We start from the raw sequence: 16,404 nt of genomic DNA, 5'->3' as shown, positions 1-16,404 counted from the left end.
CCTGGAGCAGGACGACGTCTGAGGGGATCTGTGACAGAATGGAGAAAACAGTGGTGCGTTTATCGGGGTGTCTGATACTTCGGGTGTTAAGTGTGGTGAGTGTGAAGTTGAATGCCATGATATTTATTGTTTTTGTGTATCTGGTGATCCAGTATGGCTGTTAGCCATATTCTGACAAATTTGGTTGATTGTGTTGAAAATTGTATCCGGGTTATTGTGGCGCCTACTCACCCCCTGACCATGTTCTCCCATGGGTCTCCCCTCCTGACTGCCTGGGAGGTTCCGTCCTGGAGAGGTGGGGGTGGTTGTTTTTGCCCCAGGGCTCCCCCCCGGGCCTAGGAGGGCCTGGGAGGAGGGGGATGTTGTCGCCTCCCTTTGAGAGTCTGGACCGGGGGCTGGCTGGTCCCTGATGGAATGGGGGTGAAGTGTGCCAATGTTCTGTAAGTTTTCCTTGTGATGTACTGATTTTGGTGGATGGGTGGGAGGTTTGGGAAGGGTATTGGGCCTGGCGAAAGATTTGGGACTGTGTACCGGTTTTTTGTTTGATTGTACTGTTTGTCTTTTGGCGTTGATCGGTTGGCGTGTTATTGCTGGGTTTGGAGGCTGGCTGGGTGTATTTTGCGGTTTAGCTGTTGTGGGTGATCGAATTTTTTTCCCCTTTCGTTTAGGTTTTTGCCACGGGGTGATGGAATTTGGGTCCGATTCTGCAGATGAGGAGTCGGACCCCTCCACCACAATGGGGGTGTCAGAGTCAGGCTCCTCTTTTACTGTGATGACAGAGGGTTGGGTAACAGGGGATGCTGTTGAGGTGGGGGTTGCCGGTGTTGTGCTGCAGGGAAGGGTTAGCAGTGTTTGTGTTGTGGGGGTTAGGCTGTCAGGCTGGGGCAAAGGGGGAGTGGGTGCTCTAATGCGTGGTGTGGGGGTAGGGTGGGGTGGGGGAGGGGGGGCAGTCATTGACGGTGGTGGGGGCGCGGTGCTTCGGGCCCTGTTCGCGTACGAGAGGGGGCAATTCCGGAAGAGATGCCCCCTCACCCCGCAAAGATTACAGGGCCTCGGATCACGGCACGCCCTGGTCTCGTGCTCGCCGCCACACGACTTGCACTTGACCACTGTGCAGGCTGCGGCCAAGTGACCTAACTCGCCGCAGTTCCTGCACAGCTTGGGCATGCCGTAATAAAACACCACGCCCCGGTGTCTCCCCAGCGTGATGGTACTGGGGATGTGACATACCCCCCCCACTGCAGAGGGGTCAGGCTTGAGCTGGACCAGCCATTTCCTGGCCCCGGTCCAGACTCCATCCTCATCCAGGACCCTCCTGGCTTCAGATTTTACTTGGCCATACCTGCCCAACCACGTACTCACATCGTGGTCCTGTACAGTTTCATTAAAAAACTGCACAGTGACCACTTTGCTTTCCGTGTCGGACAGGGGCTCAACTTGAAAGTTGTTAAGGGGAGACCTGTCCTTCCCCTCTCTATAGAGGTTCCAGAACCTCTCCAGGATATTAGCGTTTTTAAAGCTAATTTCAAAAATATCAGCGTTACCTGGAACCTTCACCAGGCAGTTCAGGTCGCCTGGCACGAAGCCCATGGCTCGCTGAAGCACTGCCCGGCTAAACTCCAGGCGGGTCATACCTGTCACTCTCCTCTGGCTGTTGGCTGTTGGGGCAGCAGCATTGGTTCCCCCCCTAGTGGACGCTGGCTCGGTGGCGCCCTCCACAGCTGCGCCATTCGCCCCGTGCTCCACCAGGGGGCCTACCCTGTCGCTGCTGCCCCCCTCTCCGCTGTTCAGGAGGGTTAGCCGGACGGCATTGTGGCGCCGCACACCTGGCTGAGCCGCCGTCGCCATTCCTGCTGGGGGCCGGAGTCCAGCTGTAGGCAGAGAACAAAGAATCGCCTGAGGTTGATGGCCTGTCCCAGGGGGACCGAACATGCAAGGGGGCCGATGGTTCAGCTCCCCTGCCGCTAGTGAACCTCCCTTCCGATGGGGGGGGCGCCAAGCGTTGGTCCGGTACGCAGCGAGCAGGTCCGGATCCAAAGGGCGCCGCCGTCGTCTGGGGGGAGGTCCACGGATCCCCCTTTCTGCCTGCTCCGCACGCCTCGTCCTCCGGAGGGGTTCCGCTGGATCTGCTGCAGGGCCTGAAAAACCCTGGCAGAGAGAGCAACCGGCGAAGGCCCAGCAAGGCTGGTACAGGCCCGGAGAGCAGCCCTTCCCGGCGTTCTCTCCGGGCAGCTCTTGTACTCGCCTCTGGCTTCCGGCAAGAAAGCGTTCTGCAGCAGTGGAGCTCGTCCTCCGGATGGCGGGAGTCTTCTGGCAGGGTGGCCTCCAGGCGAGTCTCTGCCTCCGCTGGCTGGCTCTCGAGGATCCTCGTCGCCGCCTCAGTCCAGGAAAAGGTGGTGGAGTCCCGGGCTTCTTGGCTGGCTCTCTGGATCCTCGAGGCTCCTCCGGGTCCGGCTCCCTCTGGTGGCAGGCTCTGGCAACGGCAGCTCCCTCCGCAGTTCCTGGATCAGCTCCCTCGCTCCTTCTCTCCAGCCACCTAGTTGGTTCCTCCCAACAGGCCCTGGGGTACCTGGAGGTCAGAGAGGGCCGCGGTCAAGCCACTGGTACTCTCTCCTCGCTCCAGGTACAGCTGTTCCGGGGGTGGTCCGTGAACTGCGAGTCCGCACCAGCCGCGGTCAAGCCACGTACTGGGAACGGAACTCGCAGTCCGTCAGGTTAGGAGGAAAAACCAGGTGGAAAAAAGAGGGGGGCGAAGGAGCCAAGAAAGGGAGGAAAAAGGGAGAGAGAGAAGGGACACAAGCTCTGAGAAGCCTCTCGAGAACAGCCGAAAACCCCCTGTCTACCACTAGCAAGCCAGTGGTAGGCAACAGGTTAATTCGTGCTGAAGAGAAACCCGAGCGAAATGTGACCTTTCAGCGCACCAGGCGCCTCCGGCCCCCTTCCCAGCCACTCCCACTGACCCGGGGTTGCCACTGCCGCCAGCCGGCCGGCCGGACAGACAATCCGAGAGGGAAGGTAGGAAAAGCGAGACAGCGCAATAACAACAAACAGTTACGTCCCGCACAGAAAACTACATCATTTTGCTAAAAAACAGAGGCAAGCACACTTACAACAAGGGCACATATTCACCCTATTTACAACACAATTTACATACATACAAAAAAAACTAACAAACAAACAAACAAACAAAAAGGGGGAAGAACAGGGCAACCCACCCACCTAGTAAAGGACAACAAAACACAACCTTTTTTTGCACAAAACTTGGAGAGGCGCACCGTTCCCGAACGCACTGCAATAACGGGTCAATGCTTGAAGCGGACGGAGCAAGCTCCTTCTCCGACTCCCTGTGCCAAAAATCCGTTTAACATATAGTCCCCTGATAGGGGACGTATCAGATATTAAACTGATAAGAACAGATTTTTTTGTTTAAGAAACTTTTATTTTTACAAATTACATTTTACATTTTATTTACATTACACACACATAACGCCAACAGTATACCCCCCAGACAATACATATACATTCATTACTTACACTTTTATGTACACTATTTACACTTTTGCCTCTTTACAGGCTCAAGGCGTCCTTCACCTTTTCCCATATCTTCTCACCCCTTTTTTTTCCCTCTCCCCGGGCGCACACCCTCATCTCCATCTCCACCCTTCTCTCCCACCCCTTGACACACTGCACTCCTGTCATGCCATCTGAGGGATTCAACATCTTTTTATTTCTGCTGTCCCACAGGGCCAGTTTCCCCAAGCTCACTAGGAGGCTGAAAACCTCCCTCCCCTCATCCTCCAGGCTCTCCACCCCAGCAGCCCTCATGACCCCCTCTTTTTCCACTGCTGTGGCCCATACCGGGAGAAACACCCCCCTGTTTGCCCTTCCCCAGAACACTCTTGCAAAAGGGCATTCCCATAGGGCGTGCCCTCCCGTCTCCTCCCTCCCACAGCCCCTGGGACACAGCGGACTCCTGGCAGTGCCAGCCCTATACATCCTCTCCCTCACTGGTAGTCTTCCCAGGCCTCCCAGCCAGTTCAGGTCTCCTGCCCGGTTTGGGAGCCACCTGGCCGTCAACCACCTCCACTGCCCTCCACACCTTTCCACCTCCCTCTCTGCCTCCCTCGTCCTCCTACCCAGGATCGCATTATATAGGGCTCTATGGTCCTGTAACCCCTGTGCCCTGATGAGCTCTCTATTTGCCTTCCAGAACATCATTGCCCTTGTATAACACCACGGGGTGTCCTCTGCCCTCGGCCCTCTGTTGTCCCACCCCACCAGCTCCCTCATGGCCGTCCCCACCCACATCCTCATGAGGTGCCGGCACTTGTGGCCCTCATCTCCCACCAGTGTATCAACAATGCTCTTGAGATGTAAAACATCCAGCTTTAAGCCCACGTCCACAAGGCCTCTTCCCCCTTTCTCCACCGGCAGAAATAACACCTCCCGCTTTACCGGTTCTAAACGCCCTCCCCACAAGAAATTTAAAATCAACCGGTTCAGCCTTACCCTGCACACCGCCGGTATCGGAAAAACATTCCCCAAATAAACTAATTGTGGCAACAAATCTTTCACCTTCACCACTAGCACCTTACCTGTCAAAGTCAACGCTCTCGCCCTCCACAAGCCCACCCTCCTCTTTATCTTTTCCAGGCACTGCTGCCAGTTCAGCCTGTCCGCCCTTTCCCTGCTGAATCGAACCCCCAGCACCTTCATCCCGTCTTCGCACGTTGCCAGGCCCTGCTCCTCCCCCCTTCTCCCTCTCCATCCCTTGGTCACCATCACTGCCGACTTGCTATAATTTATTTTCGACCCCGACCCCCTACAGTACTGGCCCACCAGGCCCATGACCCTCCCTATGTCCCCGTCTGAGGAGACCACCACTGTGGTGTCGTCCGCATACTGCAGCACCTTTACCCTCTCCCCCCCGCTGCCTGGGATTTGCAGGCCTCTGAACTCCCTGTCCTGCCTCATCAGCTCCGCCAGGGGCTCTATGACACATACGTATAAAAGCGGGGACAAAGGACACCCCTGCCTCACCCCCCTACCCTGCCTCACCTGCGCACTCAGGGCTCCGTTCACCCTCACCCGGCTGAAGGCCCCGTTGTAGAGGGTCCTCACCCAGGCGATAAAGCCCTCCCCGAACCCCATCCTGCCCAGCACCTGCACCAGGAAGGCATGGTCCACCCGGTCGAACGCCTTCTGCTGGTCCAAACCGATCACCCCTACCCCCACTTTCCTGCTCCTCGCCCAGCTCAGCACATCCCTTAGCAAGATCAAATTCTGGGACCCCATCCTTCCTGGGACCGCACAGGTTTGATCCGGCCCCAGAACCTCCCCCAGCACCCCCTTGGCCCTGTTGGCCAGCACCTTCCCCAGCACCTTGTAGTCGGTGCAGAGGAGTGTGACTGGCCGCCAGTTCCCCAGATCTGTCCTCTCACCCTTCTTGTAGAGCAGATTTATTACCCCCTCCCTCATAGATAGGGGCATTTTCCCCACTTCTCCCACCCGGTTCAAAACCTCCACCAAATCTTCCGCCATTATTCCCCAGAAGTGGGTGTACAACTCCCTGGTGATCCCGTCCCTCCCTGGAGTCCTCCCCACTTTTAGGGAGAACAAGGCCTTCCTTACCTCTTCCTGACCTATCTTCCTCCCCAGGGCCTCCTGCTGTCCCTCCCTTACGTTCCTCCAGAGCTTCCCTACCAGCCTGTCCCCCTCCTCTGTGTCCCTCTCCTCCCTCCCAAATAGCACAGAGTAGAAACGCGCTGCGGCGTCCAGCTTCTCCTCTTGCTTCCTAACCTCCCCCTGGCCTGTCATTATCGCCTCCATCCATCCATCATTTTGGCGTTCCCTCACCGCTTTAAAAAAGAAAGGCGTTACCTTTTCGTCCCTTTCCCTCCTCTCCACCCTTGCCAGGAAGGCAAACCGCCTTGCTTTCCCTATGTAGTGTGCTTTTATTTTCTCTTTTAAAGCCCTGACCTCCTCTGTCCTTACCCTCCCTCCCCTGTTTGCCAGGCCCACCCAGTACTGTAACTCGCTCTGCAGTGCCCACACCCTCTCTCTCTCTTCCCTCCTCTTCGCTATACCATAGGCCACACAGAACTCCCTCACCCTTTGCTTCACCACCTCCCACCACTCTAAGATGCAGGAAAATTGGGCTTTGAAGGCCTTCCACCCCAAATAAAATTCTACAAACTGCTCCACAAACACAGCGTCTTCCAGGAGTTCAGCATTAAAGCTCCACATCCTGCTCTTCTCCCGTTCCCCTCCCTCTAAAATGCATTTTATTGCGCAATGGTCGGAGGACCAGCTTGGCAACAGCACAAAATTTTTTAACTTAAACGCCTTTGAAACAAAAAAATAATCCAGCCTTCTCCTACAGCCCCTGGAGTTCGCCCATGTAAACCCCTCCCCCTGTCGGCCATTTTCCCTAAACCCATCAAACAAAGAAAACCTAACTAAAATCTCTTTTTCTAAATAACTAACTGAAAAATCCCTCCTTCCTCCCACTATCCCTTCATCCACAGCCACATTAAAATCCCCTCCCAAAATCATGCCTCTATTCGTGGCCAACAAATCCGGCAACAACTTAAAAAGAGCCAAACGCTCAGAAATATTGCACGGGGCATGCACGTTTATGAGCCGTAGTTTCCCCCCCCCCCCAAAACATCCACACACAGGAGCTTTCCTGGGACTATGGTCAGGAATTCCTCTACCATTAAACGGAAGAACAGGGCAACCCACCCACCAAGTAAAGGACAACAAAACACAACCTTTTTTTGCACAAAACTTGGAGAGGCGCACCGTTCCCGAACGCACTGCAATAACGGGTCGATGCTTGAAGCGGACGGAGCAAGCTCCTTCTCCGACTCCCTGTGCCAAAAATCCGTTTAATATATAGTCCCCTGATAGGGGACGTATCAGATATTAAACTGATAAGAACAGATACTACACTTGATCTTAGCCAAAAGGCCGAGAAGCGATAACCACAAACTGGCCCCCGCCGACGGCGCCCTCCCGGTGGCCCCGGACCGCGCTCGGGGCAGACGCCACCTGGCCCAGGAGGCGGCCCCCCTCCCCGCCTTCCCAAGAACCCTGCGCACGCACTGACTGGCCGGTCGGCGAGCTACCGTAACGACCGGACTCAGCTGGCTCCTCCCACCAAGATCCACTGTCCTCCACTGGCAGGCACAGCCGCCAAAAACACTCAACACATACCGAGTACACTGTTACGTACTTACTACCGAGTTACTTACTGAATAGCTGCTCTCTAGGCAGCGACCAAAGCTATTTAGCGAGCGGGGCATCGATCGCACGCGGCAAGCAGGCGATAAGCCAGAAACGAGCAAGTCGGCTCGGCTCATCGGCGACTCGCAAGCAACCCGCATACCTGTCGCACATTGCCGTCTGTCCTTAAACCGTTCGAAGCTGCCCCGTCCTGTGGACGGAGCATCCAAAAATAGCACAAACTCAGGTGCGTTCCTCTCCACGGAAATCTTTAGTAAAAGGCGAAAGATTTGTGCGTGCTGAAGAGAAACCCGAGCGAAATGTGACCTTTCAGCGCACCAGGCGCCTCCGGCCCCCTTCCCAGCCACTCCCACTGACCCGGGGTTGCCACTGCCGCCAGCCGGCCGGACAGACAATCCGAGAGGGAAGGTGGGAAAAGCGAGACAGCGCAATAACAACAAACAGTTACGTCCCGCACAGAAAACTACATCATTTTGCTAAAAAACAGAGGCAAGCACACTTACAACAAGGGCACATATTCACCCTATTTACAACACAATTTACATAAATACAAAAAAAACAAACAAACAAACAAACAAACAAAAAGGGGGAAGAACAGGGCAACGCACCCACCTAGTAAAGGACAACAAAACACAACCTTTTTTGCACAAAACTTGGAGAGGCGCACCGTTCCCGAACGCACTGCAATAACGGGTCGATGCTTGAAGCGGACGGAGCAAGCTCCTTCTCCGACTCCCTGTGCCAAAAATCCGTTTAATATATAGTCCCCTGATAGGGGACGTATCAGATATTAAACTGATAAGAACAGATTTTTTGTTTTTAAAAGGTTTATTATATCAATACATTTAAAAAAAAAAAAATACAATACATTTTTTGTGCTCGGGCATGTCCTTACAGAAATAAATATCCATTCATAAATAACAAAATTACATTACAGTAAAACCATAAATTTAAATACAATAAAAGCAAGTAATTTCATTAAAATTCCCGCAAAGACCCTTTGCCCTTCCCTTTTTTATCGATAAAAGCACACACAATATTTAAAATAACCACCACAATCATTAAAACAGACGACCTTTGTACCGGGCAGCGGTGGGCGCTCTTAAACAACCTGCCTTCACACCGCCCCTGTTACCTCGTCATAACAGATCCAGGCCGGTCAGGCTGGCCCTCCCGGCCCCATTATCATCGTCCAGGCTGCATGCCCCCATGCCCCCTTGGCCCAGTCCACTCCTCTTCTCCGCCGGTCACGCCACATGTAGTCTCTGAGGGAGGCAAACGCCACCCTCCTCAGTGCCTCCGGTGACAAGGCCCTGTTCTCTCTCAGCCACACAGTGCGGGCAGTCCAGATGGCCTGTTTCACACAGTTTATGGCCAGCCACAGGCATCTCCACTGACGTGAGGTCCTTCCCTTGCCCACGCCGTACAGCACCATCTGGCACTGCAGGGTCCGTCCCGCTCCCAGCAGCAGCTGGATCAGGGGCCCGCACTGTGTCCAGAGGGTCCTTGCCACCGGGCAGTCCCACAGGCAGTGGCGGACCGACTCCTCCTCTTCACACCTGGGCCAAGGGCACTTTGCAGTCCTGGCCAGTGTCCGGGCATGCAGCACTCCTTGGACCGGGAGGACCCCATGCGCCGCCAGCCAGGCCAGGTCTCTATGGCGATGCAGCAGATCTGGGTGGGCCACAGCGTTCCAAACTTCTTCCGGCTGGCCTACTGCCAGCTCACGCACCTGGCTCACCGGATCCCTACCCTGCACAAAGGACAGGAGAGACTTGTGGTTAGTTAAAACTCCCGCTCCCACCCCTTCCAACCCCATCTTCTTTAAAAAGGCCTTCATTTTCACATACCCTCCCACCATTTTAAAAGCCAAAGGCACCGTTAAAGGCACCTTCACCACCCCAATGCTTCTAAAATAGGCCCCACTAAAAAACTTGACAAAAAAAGGAAGCTTTACAAGACAGGGACAGACACAAGGACACCTGCAGCGCCACAAAGTGGCACCACAACACAGTGTAAAAATCCAGAACCCCCTTCCCACCCTTCTCTGGTTCCTTCTTTACCACCGTTCTGGGCAACCGCTCCCATTTTGTGCCCCATAAAAAATAAAACACAGCACGATCAAGACGAGACAACACGGCACGAGACGGCACAAACACAACACTCACAAACAGCCACAAGGGTAAAATCACTGATTTTAAAATGAGTATTTTGCCCTCCAGCGATAGTTCCCTCAGTCTCCAAAACCCCAGCCGTTTTTCAGTTGTTCTTAAAATCCCCTCCCAGTTCCCATCCCCATGTCCGTCAGAATTAAAATGGACCCCGAGGATTCTCACTTGGTCAGGTCTTACAGTCATTGGCATTCCAGAGAGTTCAGTCTCTGTCCAACGTCCGTACAGTTTTAGGTCGCACTTGTCTTTGTTGAGTCTTGCCCCTGAGGCCCTCCCAAACCACACTGTCCTGTCAACAGTCCGGTCAATGGAAGGCTGGTCAGTGCAGAGTACGGTCACGTCATCCATGTATAAAATGCAGCGGGCCTCCTGCCCACCGCTCCCTGGAATGCCCAGCCCTGATATCCGGGTATCCCTTCTCAACACTTGTGCCAGTGGCTCTATACAGCACACAAACAGAAGTGGCGATAACGGACAGCCCTGGCGGACACCACAGCGGACATCTACTGCCTTGGAGAGGACCCCGTTCACCAGGATTCTGCTTCTAATCCCCGTATACAGAAGCCCCACCCGTGCTAAGAACCCAGCCGAAAAGCCCATTTTCCCCAGCACCTTGAACAGGTACTGGTGCGAGACTCGATCGAACGCCTTTTCAAAGTCTAAATTTAGTACAGCGAGCCGAATGTTTCTATCTCTCGCATAACAGATGGCGTCTCTTACCAGTACGAGGCTGTCAGTGATCCTCCTTCCAGCCACAGCACAAGTTTGATCCGGGTGGATCACGTCAGGTAAAACTGTCCTCATCCTCAGGGTTAAAATCTTACTTAAGAGTTTAAAATCGAAATTTAAAAGGGTGATCGGACGCCAATTCTTAATATTGGACCTATCCCCTTTTTTAAAAATCAATGTGACCACCCCCTCTCTAAAACTCTTGGGTAAAATTTAAAAGTTGTCAAATTCGTTAAAAATATTTAAAAGGTCCGATTATAATAAATACCAAAATTTTTCATAAAATTCCTGTGGCAGCCCATCTAAGCCCGGTGCTTTGCCTTTTTTAAAAGACTTAAAACTAATTTAGATCTTCCCTCCCAATTCCTCCCTCCAACTTGCCTCTGTCCTGCACCACCCCCTCTATAAAATTTAGCACCTCCCCCATCCTTTCCTCCTCCACCTCCTTTTCCCCAAATAAATGACTGTAAAACTCCTCCACCACCCTTAGCATGCCCTCGGTATCAGTATTTAAAACTCCATCTTCTCCCTTCAGACCTTTCATTAAAATATTTCTTGATGAAATCTTTTTAAAAAAGAATCTGGTACATTTTTCTCCTTCCTCTATCTCCTTTTCTCTACTGCTAAAAATGATGCTTTGGCATTTCTTCTCCATTAAAAACAGGAAATTTTTGTATTTAAATTATTTTATTGTCCGCTCCGACATCACTTACACACACTGTACAACAAACTCCAAACACAAAACCTTTCTCTACATCTCTTTGTAACAGAAAAAAAAACCCAAAACCCCACCCCTTCCCAACCAAGTCCCAAAGCCCATTCTTTCCCCCTCCCCCTTCCCAACACATTCCCACCGTACAAAACGCATTTCAAACCAAAAAATCTCAGAAAACAGAGACAGCAATACAAACCAATACAGAAAACAAAAAAAAACAGCACTACACACAAAACCCTTCAAAAACCCTAAATCACCCCCTTCCATCGCTCCCATGCAGCGTGGAAACCCCACCTGAGCACCTCCCATCGGAAGCGCCGCTCCACCTCCGCCTCCACCATCCGCACCACCCCCCTCCCTGTCCACCCCGTCTTCACCGCTCCCCTCTCCCCCCGAGCCCCCCACAGCTTCTGCTTTGTCAGGCTCAGCAGCAGCAACGTCTGAAACCCGGCCCTCCCCTTCTCCCTCCCCAACCCCTCTCCAAATAACACTCCCTCCCGTGTCACCCCCCTTACCCTCCTGTACCTCCTCCCCATCCGCTGCCACACCTCCTGGGCAAAGGGACAGCCCCAGAAGACATGGGCCACGGTCTCCTCCTCCCTCCCACAGCCCTCCCTGGGACAGAACCTGTTCTGGGTCAGCCCGTGCCGGTACAGGACGTCCCTCACTGGCAGCCTCCCGTAGGCCACCAGCCAGTTCAGGTCCCTCAGGCGGTTCTCCAGCCCTTTCGGCTGGATCGCCGCCCACACCTCCCGCCCCACCGGCACTCCTGTCCCCCCCACCGGCCTCAGCCGCGCCTTTAGGGCCTTATACAGGGCCCTGTGCTGCAGCACCAGCTCCCTGTCTGCACACTCCTTGTGCCTCTTGGCCCAGCGCCCCACCTGCGCATAATGAGCAGGGGCCACCTGCCCCCTCGGCACCCTGTTGTCCCACCCCACCAAAAACCGCACACAAGACGAAAACCAAAAACGAACAAAATACTGAAATTTATGACCCTGGGGGGAAACCAAAGAAACACACAAATTACAAAAAAACTAAACATCTAGCTTGAGGGGAAGGTGAAGTACATCCCTCCCTCCCTCCTCCACCGCCATGTACATCACCTCCCTCCTCACATATTCATAACCCCCCCACAAAAACTTAAACACGGCCCGCACCAGCTCCCTCCTAAGCCGCACGGGCAACAGAAAAACACAGGCCAAATAAATCAACCCCGGCAGAATGTCGGCCTTTAGGACGAGGACCCTCCCGGACAGTGTGAGCCGGCGTGTCGACCAAAGGCCCAATTTGCTCTTCACACCCGCCACCCTCCTCTCCCAGTTCCTCGCTGCGTCCCGCCTGTCTCCCTCCCCAAACTCTACCCCCAGGACCTTCACTGGCCCTGTACTTACCTGCAGCCCACACTGTCCATCCCTTCTACCCTTCCACGCCCCTAAATACTTAATTTTGGACTTTGCCAGGTTAATAGCAGCCCCCGCCCCCCTGGCAAAATCCCCCACCACCTCCATCGCCCTCCGCAAACTCCTGTCCCCATCCATAAACAAACAAACATCATCCGCATACATTTCCAACTTCAAAATCTCACCCCCCGCCCCTGGCATTGGCACCCCTTTTATCCCTCCCTCCCTCCTAATTGCCTCCGCCATTGGCTCTAAATACAAAACAAAAAGGAGTGGTGACAAAGGGCACCCATGCCTTACCCCCCCCTTCTGCCACACCATGTCCCCCAAGTGCCCGTTAACCCCTACCCTCCTCCCTACACCCCTATACATCAAGTGCAGCCACCTTAAAAACTTTACCCCAAAACCCAAACGCCCTATAACCCCAAACAAAAAACTATGACCCTATCAAATGCCTTCTCCATATCGAGAGAGATAAGAGCAAGCGGGAGGTGCCTTTCCTCCACCCAACACAGGACATCCCGCGTGAGCTGGAGATTCCACACAGCTGTTCTCCCCTCTACCCCACAGGTCTGGTCCTCCCCCACCAGGAACGGCATGGCTAACCTCAGCCGGCCTGCCAGTGCCCGGGCGATGAGCTTGTAATCTACGCCCAGAAGTGTTATTGGGCGCCAGTTTTTTATGTCAAGCTCATCGCCCTTCTTGTACAGCATGGCCACCACTCCTTCTTTCATCGAGGGGCCGAGCTCCCCCTTCTCATACATCTCCCCCACGACGTCCAAAAAGTCTGGGCACACCATCTCCCAGAATTTACAATAAAACTCTTAAAAGCCAGGGAGCGCGCCTTCCCTTCGTGCAGCGCCCTTAGCTCTGCCTTTAACCCCTCCCACCTCCCCTCATCAAACTCCTCCCCATTGTTCCACTGCACATATAGCCCCTCTAGCTCCCTTTGGAGCTTAAGGGAGTACCTCTGCTCCCTCCTCCTCCTTCCCCTGCAGTATCTGATAACAAAAGCCCTAATTCGGGCCTTTGTTACCTCCCACTCTACCGCGGTACTGAAAAAGGGCTTCAGCGCCCTCCATCCCTTGTACTCCTCCCCAAAACGCACGCAAAAGGCCTCCTCCTCTAGCACTTGTGTATTCATGCGCCAGCACCCCCTCCCAAAAGCTGGCGCATCCCACCCCACTGTCACCGCCACCCCGCTGTGATCTGAAAAAAACAGCGGGATCACCTCCGCCGCCTTCACCCTCTGCCCCCCCGAAACAAAAACATAATCAAGGCGGGACTTGGCCCCCCTGCTGTTCCCCCAGGTAAGCCCCGGGTCCCTTGGCCACACCTCCCTAAACCCGTCGTTTAAGGAGAACCTCCCCAACACACCCTTCAGATGTGCCGCCGAGAAATCCGGCGCCTCAAAAGAAACGTTAAAATCCCCCCCCATCACTACCACCCTACTCGTGGCACACACCTGCTCCAGGGACACAAAGAAATCTTTCCTCCTTTGTACCAAGGCTGGAGCATAGACATTCACCAGCCTCAGCCTTCTTCCCCTCCAATCCCCGTCCATCACGAGGACCCTCCCCTGAACCCAAGAAAACACATTCCTGATTCTTATATCCCTCCCTCCAAACAAAATTCCCACCCCGGAAGAATGAGCCCCTCCCACACTCCAAAAAGAAAGCCCCCTCTTCCACTCAAAAGAAAATTTCTGAGCGTCCTCACTGGACCTCAGGTGCACCTCCTGCACAAAACAAACAAAAAATCTCTTCAGTGCCAAAAAATGAAAAACCCCCCTTCTCTTTCCATCGTTCCTCAGACCCCTCACATTACATGTCAGTACCGTGACATTTTCTGCCATGATCCAAACCTGAGGAAACCAAACAATAAACCTCCCCCTCACAGGCCAAACCCCCCCCCCCCCACCCTCCCTCCCCCTTCCTCCTCGCAATCTAAAAAAGGTACCTCGTTCGGGGCCCTCTGTTGGACCGGCCCCTCGTCGTACCCACACTCGGACAGGGGGGAAGCCATGTCCCACGCCAGGCTCTCACTGCTCGACACGTCAGTGGAGTCCCCCGAGTCCAGGTGCAATCCCCCCCTGACCACGCCGAGCCTGACCTTCTTCTTCTCCTTCTCCCCTGGAGATCCGCTCTCCCCGCTGGTGCTCTCCACTGCCAGCTCCTCTGTAGCCTCAGCCCACGTGAGGGTGCGGCTGCGCTTCACCCCTCCCTCCAGGCCTCCTTCCTCAGCCCCAGCTGCCCCTGCCACAAGGGCTCCCTCTGGGGGTGCCTTCCCTGCTGCCTCCACTTGGCCCTCCACCTCTGCTCCACCCGGGGCCAGCACTGCTCTGCCTGCCTTCGCCTCTCTCCTCCTGCCCCGAGGACATGGGGTGGGGGGCACCTCTCCCGATGACGGCACCGCTGAAGCCGAGGCCTCCAGCTCCGACTCCTCTACCACCTCCTCGACCGCCTTCTCCGCCACAGGAGCTGCCTCCAACACCAGCTCTGGATCCTCTCTCTGCTCTTCCCCCGCTGACTTGCTTCCCTGTCCCTGGGTTTCGTCCTCCTCTCCTCCAGGGGGCGCTGCATCAGCAGGAGCAGCACTGCCCTGCTCCCGTCCCCGCTGCGCTTCCTCCTCCCCACCACCAGGGGGAGCTGGCTGTCCTCCGGCTGCCTCGGCGTAGGTGCGCCTCCGGGTGGGGCAGTCCCGGATCGGGTGTTCCACACTCCCGCACAGGTGGTACTTCCTTCCTCTTGGGCACTCTCTCGCCGCATGCCCTTCTTCCCCACATGCCAAACAAACGAATGAACTGCAGTCCTTCGACATGTGACCGTATTTGAGGCATCTCCTGCAGTATGTGGGCAGTCCTGGATACGTAAGAAAGCCCTTATCCGGCCCGATAAGGCAGATGCCTCACACCTCCCACCGACTCCTCTTCAGGCCTGAGCCTCACCAGGTACTGCCTCTTCCCATTCCACACACCGAAGTAGTTCTTCACCCTCACCTCGGGCCTCAAAACTGTGCAGTACCTCCCCAAGAAAACCTCCACCTCTCTCGCCGTAACAAAGGGATTGTAGGTAAGTAGGGTAACCAGCTTCACATTGTTTGAGAACAGCGGCTCCATAATTATCCCCTTCAAGACCTCTGCCTCCTTCCTCTCCTTGTAGGCCTCGAAAACCTCCAAGCACAGGCCCTCACTCTCCAGCGTCACATCAAAAAGTCCCCTACTTGGATAATCCTGCACGCAATACATTTTCTCGACGCCGACATTAAAAGAATCGTGAAACAGTCTTACTATAATGAAGCGCAGATCCACCTTCCCTCTTTCCTCCACTGCGACCTGCAGCCGGATTGTGTTCCTCCTCCTCAAAGCTCCTCCCGAACTCTCTGGTCCTGGCGCAGTCATGGTCCCACACACAGAAAAATCCTCCGATCGCGAAAAAAAGTTTTGTCTCCGTCTGATAAGAACAGATTTTTTTTTATATTAATGAGACTTTATTTCACAAACAAAAACAATACAATTCATCAATACATTTTTGCATTTCCACATGCCAACCCAAGCCCACCCACTTCCATGCCGCTCAAAAAACTAAATCTAACTCAGAACACAAAATCCCTCCCAACAAAATCCCCTTCCTGTACAGAACACAATCCCGGCTTAATCAAAATCCCTTCATCCCTCCCCCAACACAGTCCCACACACCTTTTTGACTAAAACATATTTGCGCATCTGTTACAACCCCACATACACAGTTACAACCATCCTATATACTTACATACACAACAAGACAATACTATACCTCCCTTTACTTACCTATACTCACCCCTCCTGTAAACCCTCCCAAATACTCTTCCATTTCTCCCTAGCGGCATGGAATCCCCACCTTTCCTCCTCCACCCGAAATCTCCACCCCAACTCAGTCTTAACCCACCTGACTACTCCTTCCACCTTCCCTTCCATGCTACACCTCACTGCCAGGCAGCGAGCGTCCCACAGGGCCTTCTTCACCAGCGATACTGTGAGAAGCACCACAAAAACGTCCCTACCTCTGACCCCTTGCAGCCCCTCTCCGAAGAGCATTCCCTCCTGCGTGAGTCCCTGCAGAACAGGGAAACTGCTTTTAATGTCCCCCCACACCGCCTGTGC

The 16,404-nt window shown here is 54.2% G+C and overlaps 2 non-coding genes and 2 pseudogenes across 2 annotated transcripts; all 4 read right to left on the bottom strand.

The window, feature by feature from the left end:
* Window positions 1-3,264: 3,264 nt before the first annotated feature.
* LOC133106472 (U2 spliceosomal RNA) lies at window positions 3,265-3,441 on the bottom strand (annotated as a pseudogene).
* A 3,352-nt stretch (window positions 3,442-6,793) lies between these two features.
* Window positions 6,794-6,984, bottom strand: LOC133106312 (U2 spliceosomal RNA). The gene has a single exon (XR_009704467.1). It is a non-coding gene; the product is annotated as a U2 spliceosomal RNA (small nuclear RNA).
* Window positions 6,985-7,429: 445 nt separating this feature from the next.
* LOC133105748 (U5 spliceosomal RNA) lies at window positions 7,430-7,546 on the bottom strand. Its single transcript, XR_009703941.1, has one exon. It is a non-coding gene; the product is annotated as a U5 spliceosomal RNA (small nuclear RNA).
* A 358-nt stretch (window positions 7,547-7,904) lies between these two features.
* On the bottom strand, window positions 7,905-8,078 carry LOC133106309 (U2 spliceosomal RNA; annotated as a pseudogene).
* Window positions 8,079-16,404: the final 8,326 nt, after the last annotated feature.

The sequence above is a fragment of the Conger conger genome, chromosome 12, assembly GCF_963514075.1.
Source record: "Conger conger chromosome 12, fConCon1.1, whole genome shotgun sequence".
NCBI lineage: Eukaryota > Metazoa > Chordata > Actinopteri > Anguilliformes > Congridae > Conger > Conger conger.
This window is presented reverse-complemented; position numbering and strand designations above follow the sequence as displayed.